Source organism: Bos mutus, chromosome 11 (assembly GCF_027580195.1).
Source record: "Bos mutus isolate GX-2022 chromosome 11, NWIPB_WYAK_1.1, whole genome shotgun sequence".
Classification (NCBI taxonomy): Eukaryota; Metazoa; Chordata; class Mammalia; order Artiodactyla; family Bovidae; genus Bos; species Bos mutus.
This window is the reverse complement of record NC_091627.1, coordinates 96,584,038-96,600,033: the sequence shown is the minus strand read 5'-3', so window position 1 is coordinate 96,600,033 and position 15,996 is coordinate 96,584,038.

Sequence of the window (15,996 nt, the reverse complement as noted above, 5' to 3'; positions counted from 1 at the left end):
GGAACTTGAATAGAATTTGTATCCTGCTGTTATATGAAAATAAATAAATCTTAATTATGTTGAATTGGTTCATAGTGCTTTTCAGGTCTTCTGTATCCTTCTTTCTGTCTATTTATTCTATTAATTTTTTAGAGTTTGGTATTAAAACTCCAACTAAAAATCTTAATTTGTCTACTTAAAAACTAATTGTAATATATAGTAGAACTTGAGAGTCCTTTGGACTGCAAAGAGATCATACCAGTCAATCCTAAAGGAAATCAACCCTGAATATTCATTGGAAGAACTGTTGTTGAAGCTCCAATACTTTGGCCAACTGATGAGAATAGCTGACTTATTGGAAAAGACCCTGGTGCTGGGAAAGATTGAAGGCAAAAGAAGGGGGTTGTAGAGGATGAGATGGTTAGATTAGCATCACCAATCAACAGACATGAATTTGAGAAAACTCCAGGAGATAGTGAAAGACAGGTGAGCCTGGCATGCTGCAGTCCATGGGTCGCAAAGAGTTGGAACGGATTTAGCAACTGAACAACAGCAGAGTAGAACTAAATGTAACTTTGTTCTGTGTTTTCCAAGTCTCCCACAAATGTGTTGTCGTACTTTCATAACTAAAAAACAAAAAAATGGCTAAAATGAAACAGTGTTGTACTTTAAGGTATATGGATGGGCCAACAAAAAAACTCACATGATAGAAAATGTCAACACTTAGATTAAAGTAGTCATATGATTTAATTGCTGCAAGAAACAACTTAAGACTTGATTCATACATAGCATATATAACAAACATCAAATAATATCATAGGCATACTCAGGTTATTTAAACCAGATATCCAGCGAGATCAGATAAGATAACATCCAACATCATGGCTAAATGCTGCCCATCTATTATTCATTCATGTATTAGCCCACTTCCTGGTGTCTACTAAAGGCCTACAATGAGCCAAATGCTAGGGATGCAGTGATGAGTAAAAAGACACAGACCCTGCCTTCTTGGTAATTATAGCCCAGGATCAGTTATCCTCTACTGGAGGCAGTAGCATTCATATCCCCAGGGGACACCTGGATTTAGGGGAGCACTCTTAGTTGCATACTAAGGACCCCACTGGCCATTGTACGCTCTCTAACTCCACATCCAAAGCACCCCCATCAGGAAATACTAGTAGTGTTAAATATGACACCATTTTTAGAGGCAGATTTTTTTTTCATGATAACAAGGCACAGTACATAATGTTCATTTTCAAAGCCCAAAATTTTCAAATGCCTTTGTAGCATCCCTATTTAAATGTCACTGGATACTTATTTTCTAAATGACATACTTTAGGAAACACAAGAATAGAGGCTAACAGTAGACACTCCTAGGTTTGAATGCCAGCTATTACCACCTTGCTGTTTGGACCATGAGAAAGCTCAACAACTCTGAGCTTCCTAACATGAGGTAAATAATAGCTAGCTCACTGAGGTATTGCTGGATTGTTGAGAGGACTAAATGCAGTGATTCTAGATATTGCCTTGCAGAGTGTCTGAAAATCTGGATATTAAAAAGAGATGGTCAGTGTAGACAACATAGTCCAAGCAGTTTGAGCGTGGAAAAAGATGATGTAGGGTGACTTGGGAAAAGAAAATGGCTTCTTGAAGAATAAGTAAAGGGTACTGAGGAATGAGAAGGGGAGAAGAAGGCACAGTAGGTGAAGCAGAGGACAAAAGGGAAATGATCCAGGCAAGAAGATACACACAGATGCTATTCCTAGTTCATGGCATACCCAAAGTGCGATTCATTTCCTACACAGATTCCCCTAAGCAAACACATCCTTCATGATACCTCACCCTACTTTTACCTTCACCTGTTTAGTGAATCTAGTGCCAAACTCCAGAGGAGACTTGCAGACCTATTCCCTTGGTGGTCCTGCCTCAGATGATTCATCCACAGAGAGACCTATTGGAGGGAGACAGCAGAATCTCAGCAGTGTCTAACTGAGCCATTTGCCTAACCTCTCTTGGAAGTTCATCTAAGGGCCCCATCACTGGATTATGAGGTCAAGAGCAGGGACAAGAGCAGGGAATTCAAGCAAATGGAGAGTTTACTTCTACTCTATAGTTCTGCTTCTTTGTTTGCTTGACATGTTAACTATCTTGACAAGATTTCTGCGATGTTCCTTCAGATCACTTCTGTTGGGCAGAATTCTGCTTCTTTGCCAAAGACTTTCCTCCACTGGCCGTGAGCAGTGTTCTGCTCTGGAGGCACTCATGTATCAGTTGCATGTTCTTGGGCAGTGCTTTGGGTATGTGGTGGAGGAGGCAGCAGAACAATAGGAGGGACTCTGCTTCTTGACATTGATTCCCATGCAGGCCCTTGTAAGTTTTAAATGCTGGGTGGCTCTTGCTTGTTGCAGGAAGCCCCACTTTACAATTTAAGTGTTAGTGCCCACTCTTTAATGAAAGGCAATATCCCAGCTGCTATCCCTACCCCATTTGCCTCCTTCCCCAAATATTGTGTTGGCCAAAATGTTCATTTGGTTTTTTTCTGTAAAATGGCCCTAGTAGTGCTTAGTTGTTCTTAACTTCACGTGAAATAATTTTGTTAGACTGTATTGGGAGAGCTGTCATATCAGCATGCATTTAAATAAAAAACTTAATATTGGTGAATTTTTGTATGGCCACTGTAATAGTAAGGATAGAAGAAAAAAATCAATATTTTGGCTGTACTATTTCAAGAAAGGTAAAAACACAACTGAAATGCAAAAACAAATTTGTGCAGTGTAAGGAGAAGGTGCTGTAACTGGTCTTACAGGTTAAAAGTGCTTTGTGAAGTTTCATGCTAGAGATTTCTCACTGGATGATACACCATGGTCAACCTCAGACCAGTTGAGGTTGATAGGGATCAAATCGAGACATTGATTGAGAACAATCAATCTTAAACCATACAGGAGATAATCAATGTACTCAAAGTATCCAAATCAAGTGCTTAAAATCATTTGCACCAGTTTGGTTATGTTCATTGCTTTGATGTTTGGGCTCCACATAAGTAAAACAAAAGCTACTTGACTGTATTTCTGCATGCGATTCTCTACTGAAGTGTAACAAAAACATCCCCTCTTTAAAACAAATTGTGATGGGTGATGAAAAGAAGATACTGTCCACTAATGTGGAATGGAGGAGATTGTGGAGCACCTGCAATGAACCACCACCAACCACCCAAAGACCAGTCCTCAGCCAAAGAAGGTGATGCTGTGTTTATGGTAGGATTGGAAGGGAGTTCTCTATTATATGAGCTCCTTCCAGAAAACCAAGTGATTCATTCCAGCAAGTACTGCTCCCAATTAGACTAACTGAAAGCAGCACTTGACAAAAAGCATCCAGAACTAAACATAAAAAGCATAATTTTCCATTAGGGTAATGCAAGAGCACATGCTTCTGACTGGGAAGCTCTTTATTCCCCAGACATTGCACCTTTGGATGTCCATTTATTTCAGTCTTTACAAAATTTCTTAATGGAAAAAATTTCAATTTCCTGGAAGACTGTAGTAGGCACTTGGAACACTTCTTTGTTCAGAAAGGTCAAAAGTTTTGGGGAGATGTAATTATGAAGTTGCCTGAAAAATGGCAGAAGGCAGTGGAACAAAGTGGTAAATATGTTGTTCAATAAAGTTCTTGACAAAAATGAAAACATGTGTCTTTAGTTTTTACATTAAAAAAACAAAGGAACTTTTTGGCCAACCCAATAAAAACATTCAGAAACTGGCATAGAGTTGCCTGTTCTGAGTCTCACCCATGCTTTCTTTTCATTCTCCCTGTTCTATCCAAGCACGTCTCTGAAGCCAGCAGCTCTTCAAATAGGTGAGTTACGGCTGCCAGTCATAGCCAGTGGGGCATATTTCTGTCCAGTACTTTTGGAAGTCACCAAGCAGGTTTTCTTCACTTGGTTTTGGCATCTGCCCTTGGCTAAATGCTGCGCTGCCTAACTGCTCCCCTTGATCCGTGCGTGTGTAGTGAATGCACTGTGGTGTCCTTTGGTTTATTTAGGAAGGAAAAAAAGTAAAAGTAAAGTCATGAAACTATTTCTTTCTTTTCCTTATTTGCAATCTAGAGTTGATAATCAGGCAGCATTATTTATAAAGGACTTTCGCCTTCTGTATTAATATGGTTTTCCCCCAACTGTTTTTCTAGGGAAAAATCTCATCTGTCCACTTGAACTATGGATTCATTCATCAGAGAGGAGGTAGACACTCTATGTAAGAAAATGAACCATGATATGTTAGTGATGTCTGTCTTAGAATCAGAATGGGGAAGTGACAGAGCGTGGTATGCCGTGTGTTGGCCATCCTTGGTCTATAACCAACTAGATTATAGAATTGCCTTTCCTATTATTCCTAGGATTACAGTTTAGCCTCTGTCCTTAGGATCTATAATCACCTTTGAAAGAAATCTGTTTTTACATTCGAAATTATATCCCATATTTTCATGCCACTCAACCTCTTGCAGTCAGTCAAGAAGTACTTATTGAGCCCTAGCTATGTACCAAATGGAGAAGGCAATGGCACCCCACTCCAGTACTCTTGCCTGGAAAATCCCATGGATGGAGGAGCCTGGTGGGCTGCAGTCCATGGGGTCGCTAAGAGTCGGACACGACTAAGCAACTTCACTTTCACTTTTCACTTTCATGCATTGGAGAAGGAAATGGCAACCCACTCCAGTGTTCTTGCCTGGAGAATCCCAGGGATGGGGGAGCCTGGTGGGCTGCCATCTATGGGGTCGCACAGAGTCGGACATGACTGAAGCGACTTAGCAGCATATGTCAAATACTATTCTAGGACTATGATGAAATAACAGTGAACAAGAAAGACAAGATCTCTCCCTTCATGCAGCTAATTTCCTAGGTTAGGAAGGAAAATAATAAGCAAATACATACATAAGAACATTCAGATAACAAGTGCTTTAAAGAAACTGAACATACCAATGTGATAAAGAGTGACTTGAAGATTTTATGTGTTTAAAATGAGAGATACACTATGGCATGCTTGTATGACATCGGGAGAATGTCTGTATAGAAAGAGAAGTTGATGATGCAGGGGACAAAAGGAATAAGAACTATGTGAACGTTCCCTTCTCTTCTGCATGCACTTTGTTTACCTAAGCAGATCAGTTTTTCTCTCTCCTTTATAGTCTGTGAGCATCAGCCTCTCTGTGCTTCCAGGGTTGTTTTCCATCATATATGCCATGACCATCAGCTTCCCAAAGAAAGTCATGCATGACAGCCTGAGATAGCCATGATTCAAGTATTTTCATACAGATTTGGGTATTTTTTTTACTCTTTGGATTCACTTGTGTTATTTAAGTCAATTCAACTGTCTAGGGTGCTGGCATCAAGGATTGGTTTCTCTCCATCATATTTCTTCAAGAGAATCCATTCCTTGATCCTGTCTGTCAAATAATCCTATTTTGGGCAGCAACAACAACAAAAAAATTCTCAGCAAACTATTTTGGTCATATAATGTTAATCTTTCCCAATAGAAAGTGAGAGACATTCCTGTAACACCAAATCTCCAAATGTATGTTCAGCTACTCATCTTTCCATAAGTTTCTGAGAAAATAAAATATATATAGTGTATTATGAGAGGATTTTGTCCTGCTAATTGCCACATGGATTTCCTAAACTTTGTGAACTCAGCCAGGCCATTCATAGACACAATAAAGATTTTGAATCCCTTAGTCCAAAGCCCAGACTAAATACAGGGCCAAAATTAATCCTGGACCAAACTTAGTCTTAACCCAAGTAGCAGTGTTTTTTTCTAACTTCTAAAACAGAACCAGCCAAGGCCTGTCCCAGAGCAGAAAGTCTTTAATTAAGCCAGCTGCTCTAAAGGAAGAGGACCAAGAGCCAAGAGGTCCCAAAAGAAAGAATCTAAATAAGTAGCAAGAGGTAAAAGAACTAATGCAGGAAACTTTTAATCCTTTACTGATTCTACCACTGTGGCCCAATTGTTTCCTCGACTTCGACTTACTTCAAAATTCCTCTTTTCCTCTTTCTTCTATGCTTTCTTTCTCCCCTCCAATGTGTATATGAAAGTTCTGGCATGGAGATTCATTGGCCCTTACTAGAGACGCTTACTCCTTGGAAGGAAAATTATGACCAACCTAGATAGCATATGCAAAAGCAAAGACATTACTTTGCCGACAAATGTCCGTCTAGTCAAGGCTATGGTTTTTCCAGTGGTCATGTATGGATGTGAGAGTTGGACTGTGAAGAAAGCTGAGCACTGAAGAATTGATGCTTTTGAACTGTGGTGTTGGAGAAGACTCTTGAGAGTCCCTTGGACTGCAAGGAGATCCAACCAGTCCATTCTGAAGGAGATCAGCCCTGGGATTTCTTTGGAAGGAATGATGCTAAAGCTGAAACTCCAGTACTTTGGCTACCTCATGCGAAGAGTTGACTCATTGGAAAAGACTCTGATGCTGGGAGGGATTGGGGGCAGGAGGAGAAGGGGATGACAGAGGATGGGATGGCTGGATGGCATCACTGACTCGATGGACATGAGTTTGAGTGAACTCCAGGAATTGGTGATGGACTGGGAGGCCTGGCGTGCTGCGATTCACGGGGTCGCAAAGAGTTGGACACGACTGAGTGACTGAACTGAACTGAGAGATTTCAGCATGCCATAAACATAAAGCTGACATTTTGCTACTAAGACAATCAAATTTCCAACTTTAGTAACTACTCCCAAAGGGGTCTTTACATTTTTTTGCCCTTACTTTCTACATATAAGACTATGACCTGGATCCCTGAAACCTGTGGGAGTTCCCCAATGGCTCAAGCAGTAAAGAATCCTCCAGCAATGCAGGAGATACAGGAGACCTTGGTTTGATCCCTGGGTTGGGAAGATCCCCTGGAGGAGGAAATGGCAACCCATTCTGGTATTCTTGCCTGGAAGATCCCATGGACCAAGGAGCCTGGTGGGCTACAGGCCATGGGGTTGCAAAAAATCAGACACAACTGAGCACACACACATGCCCTGAGACCTGCATCACACCACATGGCATTTGTTTGGATTCATTAATGGAGGAATGCGTCAGTGATCCTGTTCATGACGCCAGTTGTCTCACTGTTCACACTGTCCACAGTGTTCGCTGAACCCAGAGTAGGCAAGGTGCAAGCTAAGAGACTGGAAGGAGATTTGAGGAGCCATAGGAACTGCAGACACATTTATTCTCTTCTGGCTGGCATAGCAACCATAGCAGCATACCATAGCATAACACAACACAGCCTCTCTCCTGGCTGGCTCAGCGCCGTAGCGGTAGACACACTATATTCTCTCCTCTCATGACTGACCCAATGGACACAGCCGTGATGCAGCAGTACAATGCCACCTCTTTCTAGGTGGAGTTCAGACATGTGTACCGCACAAAGACCAAGCGAGTACTTCGTGATGCACGTGCACGGTGCTACGAATGACCTCAGCTGTTCAGTTCAGTTCAGTTCAGTCGCTCAGTCATCTCCGACTCTTTGCGACCCCCTGAATCACAGCACGCCAGGCCTCCCTGTCCATCACCAACTCCCGGAGTTCACCCAAATTCACATCCATCGAGTCAGTGATGCCATCCAGCCATCTCATCTTATGTCATCCTCTTCTCCTGCCCCAAATCCCTCCCAGCATCAGAGTCTTTTCCAATGAGTCAACTCTTCGCATGAGGTGGCCAAAGTATTGGAGTTTCAGCTTTAGCATCAATCCTTCCAAAGAACACCCTGGGCTGATCTCCTTTAGAATGGACTGGTTGGATCTCCTTGCAGTCCAAGGGACTCTCAAGAGTCTTCTCCAACACCACAGTTCAAAAGCATCAATTTTTCGGTGCTCAGCCTTCTTCACAGTCCAACTTTCACATCCATTCATGACTGCTGGAAAAACCATAGCCTTGACTAGACGGACCTTTGTTGACCTCAGCTGTTACATAGTCATTATTTGCAAAACATGGGGCGAGAGAGCCTGAACACTCCATCTTGGCTAATTTGTTCTCTCTGCACGCGCCACCCCCCGCCCCCCGCCCCCAAGGGCTTCTCCAACGGCTCAGTGGTAAAGAATCCACCTGCAATGCAGGAGACACAGGTTTGATCCTTGGATCTGAAGGAGCCCCTGGGGGAGGAAATGGCAACCCACTCCAGTATTCTTCCCTGAGAAATCCCATGGACAGAGGCATCTGGAGGGCTACAGACCAAAGGGTCGCAGAGTCAGACACGACTGAGCAACTGGACAAATACATATGCAATGTTTAAATTCTCATACCCCAAAGCATAACTTTTATTTCTTCACATCCTATCCTTAACCTTAACCCATATTAATTAATAGTTTCAGGTAGACTCTATTTTTGGTGACCTCTGTCAGTCAATTATCTCTACAAGCAGATGGCAGTTAAATTAAAGCTGGCCAGCATATTTGTCAGTGGATTAGTTTCAAATCCTTCTTACTGCTGCTGCTAAGTCGCTTTAGTCGTGTCCTTCTTAAGCATGTTCAAAAAGGACCAAGTAAAAAAAAATCACAACCAAAACTATCCCATTCTTATCAAACAAATTTTGACATCATGATCTACCCCATATTAATTCAAGGAGATGTTCCTCAGCATTAGAAAACACATTAAGGATGTACATGTATGTATGTGTGTATATATTTATATGTATGTGTGTATATATATGTATATATATATATATATATATATATATATATATATGAAGTTGTTAGTCACTCAGTCGTGGCTGACTCTTTGTGACCCCATGGACTGTAGCTCTCCAGGCTTATCTGTCCATAGAAGTCTCCAGGAAAGAATTCTGAAGTGGTGAGCCATTCCCTTCTCCGGGGGATCTTTCTTACCCAGTGATCAAACCCAGGTCTCCTGCAATTCTTTACCATCTGAGCCACCAGGGAAGTTATATATATATGTGTGTGTGTATATCAGTTCAGTTCAGTCGCTCAGTCGTGTCCGACTCTTTGTGACCCCATGAATCGCAGCACGCCAGGCCTCCTTGTCCATCACCAACTCCCAGAGTTCACTCAGACTCACGTCCATTGAGTCAGTGATGCCATCCAGCCATCCCATCCTCTGTCATCCCCTTCTCCTCCTGCCCCCAATCCCTCCCAGCATCAGAGTCAACTCTTCGCATGAGGTGGCCAAAGTAATGGAGTTTCAGCTTTAACATCATTCCTTCCAAAGATATCCCAGGGCTGATCTCCTTCAGAATGGATTGGTTGGATCTCCTTGCAGTCCAAGGGACTCTCAAGAGTCTTCTCCAACACCACAGTTCAAAAGCATCAATTCTTCAGCACTCAGCCTTCTTCACAGTCCAACTCTCACATCCATACATGACCACAGGAAAAACCATAGCCTTGACTAGACAGACCTTTGTTGGCAAAGGAATGTCTCTGCTTTTGAATATGGTATCTATGTTGGTCATAACTTTCCTTCCAAGGAGTAAGCGTCTTTTAATTTCATGGCTGCAGTCACCATCTGCAGTGATTTTGGAGCCCAAAGATACAAAGTCTGACACTGTTTCCACTGTTTCCATCTATTTCCCATGAAGTGATGGGACTGGATGCCATGATCTTTGTTTTCTGAATGTTGAGCTTTAAGCCAACTTTTTCACTCTCCACTTTCCCTTTTATCAAGAGGCTTTTTCGTTCCTCTTCACTTTCTGCCATAAGGGTGGTGTCATCTGCATATCTGAGGTTATTGATATTTCTCCCAGCAATCTTGATTCCAGCTTGTGCTTCTTCCAGCCCAGCGTTTCTCATGATGTACTCTGCATATAAGTTAAATAAGCAGGGTGACAATATACAGCCTTGACATACTCCTTTTCCTATTAGGAACCAGTCTGTTGTTTCATGTCCAGTTCTAACTGTTGCTTCCTGACCTGCATACAGGTTTCTCAAGAGGCAGATCAGGTGGTCTGATATTCCCATCTCTTTCAGAATTTTCCACAGTTTATTGTGATCCACACAGTCAAAGGCTTTGGCATAGTCAATAAAGCAGAAATAGATGTTTTTCTGGAACTCTCTTGCTTTTTCCATGATCCAGCGGATGTTGGCAATTTGATCTCTGGTTCCTCTGCCTTTTCTAAAACCAGCTTGAACATCGGAAAGTGCATGGTTGTGTATACATAAACTCTTTCTAGGCTATATAGAGTTTTAAAATTTTAAACATAACTATTTTCCAAATCATGTTTCTTCTTTCACTCTTAGTAGGAGTCATGAAACAAAACTGTTAATTATCAGATTTAATCTTAAACTAAATAAATACTACTCTGACTTTAAGGGGGAGAAAAAGCAAGGAAATGAAAAACACAAAATTGGATAGAGGTTCTCTCTTGGTAGGACGAAGTCAGGAGAATGAAAGCAGCATGCACAGATCATTAACAGAAAGGGTGATAATCTAGTTTATAAACTGGGTGGTGGCCTCACAGATTTATGATCACCATGCTTTATTTTGTACAGATGTGTGAATTTCATATTTATCAAATGTTACATTAAAAATTGTTCCTGCCTGAGTTATAAACAAAGAATGCATTCTTTTTCTTGTATAGGATACCATTATTTTAAAAATAAAATTCAAACACATTGTTCTGGTTTTGTGGCTTATTCCCGGCAGGATTTCTTAAAAGGTTTTTCATGAGTTGACTTCAGTTCAGTTCAGTTCAGTCGCTCAGTCATGTCCAACTCTTTGCAACCCCATGGACTGCAGCACGCCAGGCCTCCCTGTCCATCACCAACTCCCAGAGCCTGCTCAAACTCATGTCCATCACGTCGGTGACACCATCCAACCACCTCATCCTCTGTCATCCCCTTCTCCTCCCACTTTCAATCTTTCTCAGCATCAGGGTTTTTTCCAATTAGTCTCCTCCCACTTTCAATCTTTCTCAGCATCAGGGTTTTTTCCAATTAGTCAGTTCTTCGCATCGGGTGGCCAGAGTATTGGAGTTTCAGCTGTAGTATCAGTCCTTCCAATGAATATTCAGAATTCTGATTCATCCTGATTTCCTTTAGGATGGACTGGCTGGATCTCCTTGCAGTCCAAGGGACTCTCAAGAGTCTTCTCCAACACCACAGTTCAAAAGCATCAATTCTTCGGTGCTCAGCTTTCTTTATAGTCCAGCTCTCACATCCATACATGACTACTAGAAAAACCATAGCTTTGACTTCACCTGCTCATTAAACTTTTAAAGTATATTTTTGGAGACTTCTTTTGGTCAATTTAATTCTACCATCAGGTACCAGTTGAATAAAGGCAAGCTGCCATGTTTGTTAGGATATTAATTTCAGGTGTTTGATGCTATTCTCTGTGTTCTGATGTTTCCAAGATGTTAGTGTGAATTTGAAGTCAGTTATAAACTTTCTTCTACAAAATGTTTATGTTCAATTTTCGACTCAGTGGAAACCCGATTTATCAAAGCTCTTTTTATACACTGATCTTTCTTCAGTTTTTCATTTGCTTTTAACGTTTGTCAATGTTTTTAAATTTTAGGGAAATATTTTAGTCCATAAATTGTATACCAATATTCCATGACTCCAAATTTTATCATTCTCCCTCAAGTCTGAAAGAAACAATTACATAATTTGTTAAGTTCCACAGACAGCACAGTCCCACTTGAAGTCTGAAGTCCTATTCTCATATGAGAATTAACAATAGACAGTGTCAAACTGGCCTGAAACCTAATTGTGTTCTTGGCTCAGGATATCCATAGTAAATTCATAAGCCCAAAATAAGACACAAAAACAAACGAGGATGTGTCATATAATAAACTTCTCAAAGGAGAGTAAAAATAACATTAAAATGTTACCAAATTTAACAATATTATTTATAGTGTTTTATTCAATGAGGTTTCAAAATGCCTGATTAATTGAATTAAATGCAAATAACTTCATACAGGATTTTTTAAAGTTTTCCCAGCACTTTAAAATGGTTATGGAATTAATATAATTTTTAAATGTCAAAATATGCTATAAATATTGCACTTTTCTGCCGAACTGGGCTAGTATCTTCCATGGTGAGATATCAAAATTCTTGAATATAATACACTTTTAAATCAAATAGGTACTTGATTGATTTCCCTGAAATTATCAACATAATTACCAAAATCTCCCAGGATTTTGTAAGATTTGCTTCTTCAAATACAGTTTGAAGGTTTAACTTAAGGAGGGGAAAAAATTCTTATGTATTAATGTGAAAAAGGCTTTAGCTCTTAAAAAATTAGATTATCAATCTTTTACTTTATTTTTTGCCTTTACATCAATAGTCTCCTTCACCCTAAGATTGTGAAATTATCCATCTAAATTTTCTTCTAGTATGTTTATTGTTTTATTTATGTTTGTATATGGCATATGTAGTCATATATGTTTGTATATGGCAAACATATGTTTGTATATGGCATATATAGTCAACAAACTATAGCCCTTGGGTTAAATCCGGCAGCTGCTTATTTCTATAAGTAAAGATTTATTGGGATGCAGCCACCCTCATTTGTATATGTATTATCCGTGTCTGCTCTCACTCTACAGTTTCAGCTAAGAAGTTTTAAGAGAGATGGTATGGCTCACATAACCTAAAATACTTACTATCTGATATTTTTACTGAAAATTTCTGTCAACTTTTGGCATTAAAACTTATTCTAGTTCTAGGTATTAAATAACCAATACTTTTTCCTACTGATTTAAGTCTCATACTTATTAGGTATAAAAGCACATACACACATATAACAAAGAAAGCAAGACTGAATGATGGAGAAAAGACAGTTTTCAATAAGTAATAAGTGCCATTAGGAAAACTGCATGGCTTCATGTAAAAGAATGAAATTAGAACATTTTCTCACACCATATTAAAAAAAAAAAATGGATTAAATCCCTAAATAAATGTAGGACCTGAAAACCATAAAACTCCCAGAAGAAAACATCTGCAGTACACTCTTTGACATCAGTTTTAGCTATATATGTATTTTTTTTTTTTAATCTATCTCCTTAGACAAGGGAAATGAAAGTAAAAAAATTTTAAATGGGACTGCATCAAACTTACAAGCTTTTGCACAGGAAGGAAACCATCAACAAAATGAAAAGACAGTCTTCTGAATGGGAGATGATATTTGCAAAATGATATGTCTGATAGGGAGTAATATCTGAAATATATGAAAAACTCATAAAACTCAATTGAAAAATAATCCAATTTAAAAATGGACAGAAGGCCTGAAGACATTTTTCCGAAGAAGACATACAGATGACTACCAGACACATGAAAAGATGCTCAACATCACTAATCATCAGAGAAAGGCAAATCAGAATCATGAGATACTGCTCCTGTCAGATGGCTATCATCAAAAAGAACAAGTAACAAGTGTTGTTGAGGATATGGAGAAGAGGAAATTAGGTTCACCATTATTGGGAAAGGAAATCGATGCAGCCACCATGGAAACAGTGTGGAGGGTTCCCAACAAGCTGAAAATAGAATCGCCATATTATCCAGCAATTCTAGTACTGGGTATATATCCAAAGAAAACAAAAGCACTAATTTGACAGTACGTATGCACCTGCACTCCGGTACTCATAGCGGTGTGTTATAATAGCCCAAATACGGAAGTAACCTAAGCATCCATCAACAGATGAATGAATAAAGATGATGTGGTAGATATACTCAGCCATGAAAAGAATCAAGTTTTGCTATTTATATAACATGGATAGATCTGGCGGGCATTATGTTTATTGAAGTAAGACAGAGAAAGACAAATATTATATGTAGTCACACATTTTTTGAATCTAAAACATAAAACAAATAATTAACATAACAAAACAGAAACAGACTCACAGGGTTAGAAGACAAACTAGTGTTTGCCAGTGGGGAGAGGATGGAAGAGGAGCCAAATGCGGGGAGGATTAAGAGGTGCAAGCTACTAAGCACAACATAGATAAGTTACAAGGATGCACTGTGCAAGGAATATAAGTAATATCTTATACTTTCAATGAAGTATAATCTATGAGAATATCAAATTACTATGTTGTGTACCTGAAACTAATATAATATTGCCAAGTCAACTATATCTCAATTTAACGAAACACATACACATTATAGGCTGCCTGTTTCGTTCTGCTAATCTACTGACATATTCCTAAAACAGTATCATACTGTTTTAGAAACAGGTAGTTTTAAAATATATTTAAAATGCTAATGGTTAAAGTTCTTCCATTATCACTTTGAAAACTTTATTATCTTTTTTCTTTGAATGAAGTACAGGATTATTTTGTCAAGCCCCTATATCTGTTATGAGCACTTATACGGAGGCCTTTATGTGGACATATGTTTTCATTTATTCTGGTAAATACCCGGGAGTGGATAGAATTGCTGGGTCATATGGTAAGGGTATATTTAATTTCATTAGAAACCACCTGTTTGGTATAGAGAACAAACCAGTGGTTACTGGGGAGAAGGAAGACGGGCACCATAGGGGTAGAGGATTAAGAGTATTTATAAAAACTATTATGTATAAAATAAGCTCAAAAATATATTGTAAAACAGAGAATATAATCAATATTTTGTAATAATTACAAATGGAATATAACCTTTAAAAATTGTGAATCACTGTGTTTTACACCTGTAACATATAATATTGTACATCAACTGTGAAGTAAAGTCGTTCAGTCGTGTCCAACTCTTTGTGGTCCCATGGACAGTAGTCCACCAGGTTCCTCCATCCATGGCATTGTCCAGGCAAGAGTACTGAAGTGGGTTGCCATTTCCTTCTCCAAGGGATCTGCCCAGCCCAGGGACCTTGAGGTCTCAACCTAAAGGGAGGTGTGTTCGTCAGACTTCCTTTTGGTTGTTCTGGAACCCAGGCCTTGTTCTATAGTCCTGTGAGACTGAACACCCACTCCAGGACAGGCAAGCACTCCAGTAAACTGTTTATTGCTGGAAAATAAGAAATTGTTATTTTTGCAAAGTAGTTTAAAAGATGATCATGGTGCTAAACTCGGTTATAAATTCTGGAAAAATTTTTCTGCGACTTCTGTATGAACAGAATTTAATTTTCCAGATAGATAATAACGTCATTGACAAACTGTCATGCTTTTGTCTAAGCTTTTAGTGCTACAAAGGTGATGTGCGTAGCTAGTCTAATTTTTAAGCATACCTCCTCGTCCTGGATGCTTTGAAAATTTTGCTGGTGTGTGCCTAATTCTAAGTCTCTTATCATTGATTTGGTATAGAAGGAGCAAACTGTTTTAATCAACATAGAGGTCTCTCTTTCTGGCAGTCAGAAGATATTCTTTTACCTCACAGTGAAGTATTCTGTCCCATTTGTTCTGTTCTCTGCTTCAGAGTCAATTGTTTATAGGTCATGTCTCAAATTTCTGTTCTCTACAGCCATCATGTTCTCCCACATGATTTTTTTCTGTTTTCCTCTGTGTTCTGGAAGAGTTCCTCAAGCTTTTTCTCCACAAATTCCTGCTTTCGTCTTCTATGTTATCAGTTCTGCTCATTGGCTCCACACATATTTTAAAGCTTTGTTATCTCTCATTGCAGGTTTCTGTCCTGTTTTGTAAAGAGCACATCTTCTTTTACCCTGCTGAAGATACTAAAGAGCTCCCTGAAATTTTCTTTTAGAGCCTGCAGTACATTATTTCTGAAGATATATTTGACCTCTGAATCTTCAGCCATCTATTTCCTTTTGCTTGTTTCTGTAATTTATTTACAAGTTCTATACTAAATTCTTTTTCTCTTTAATCATAACCTTCATCATTATAATATAGGTCACATTTATTGAGTGGTTACTATGTACTGTCCTAAACATTTCTCATATATTGACTCATGCAATCCTCACAACAACAGTGAAGAAGGAAATGTTGCTAACCTCATTTTATAGCCGTGAATGCTGAGACACCAAGGTTAGGTAATTTGCCCAAGGTCACAGAGTTATAAATGCTGGATCAGGATTTGGACACAGACAGTCTGGCTCCAGAGTGTCGATGCCATCCTGTCTCTCAG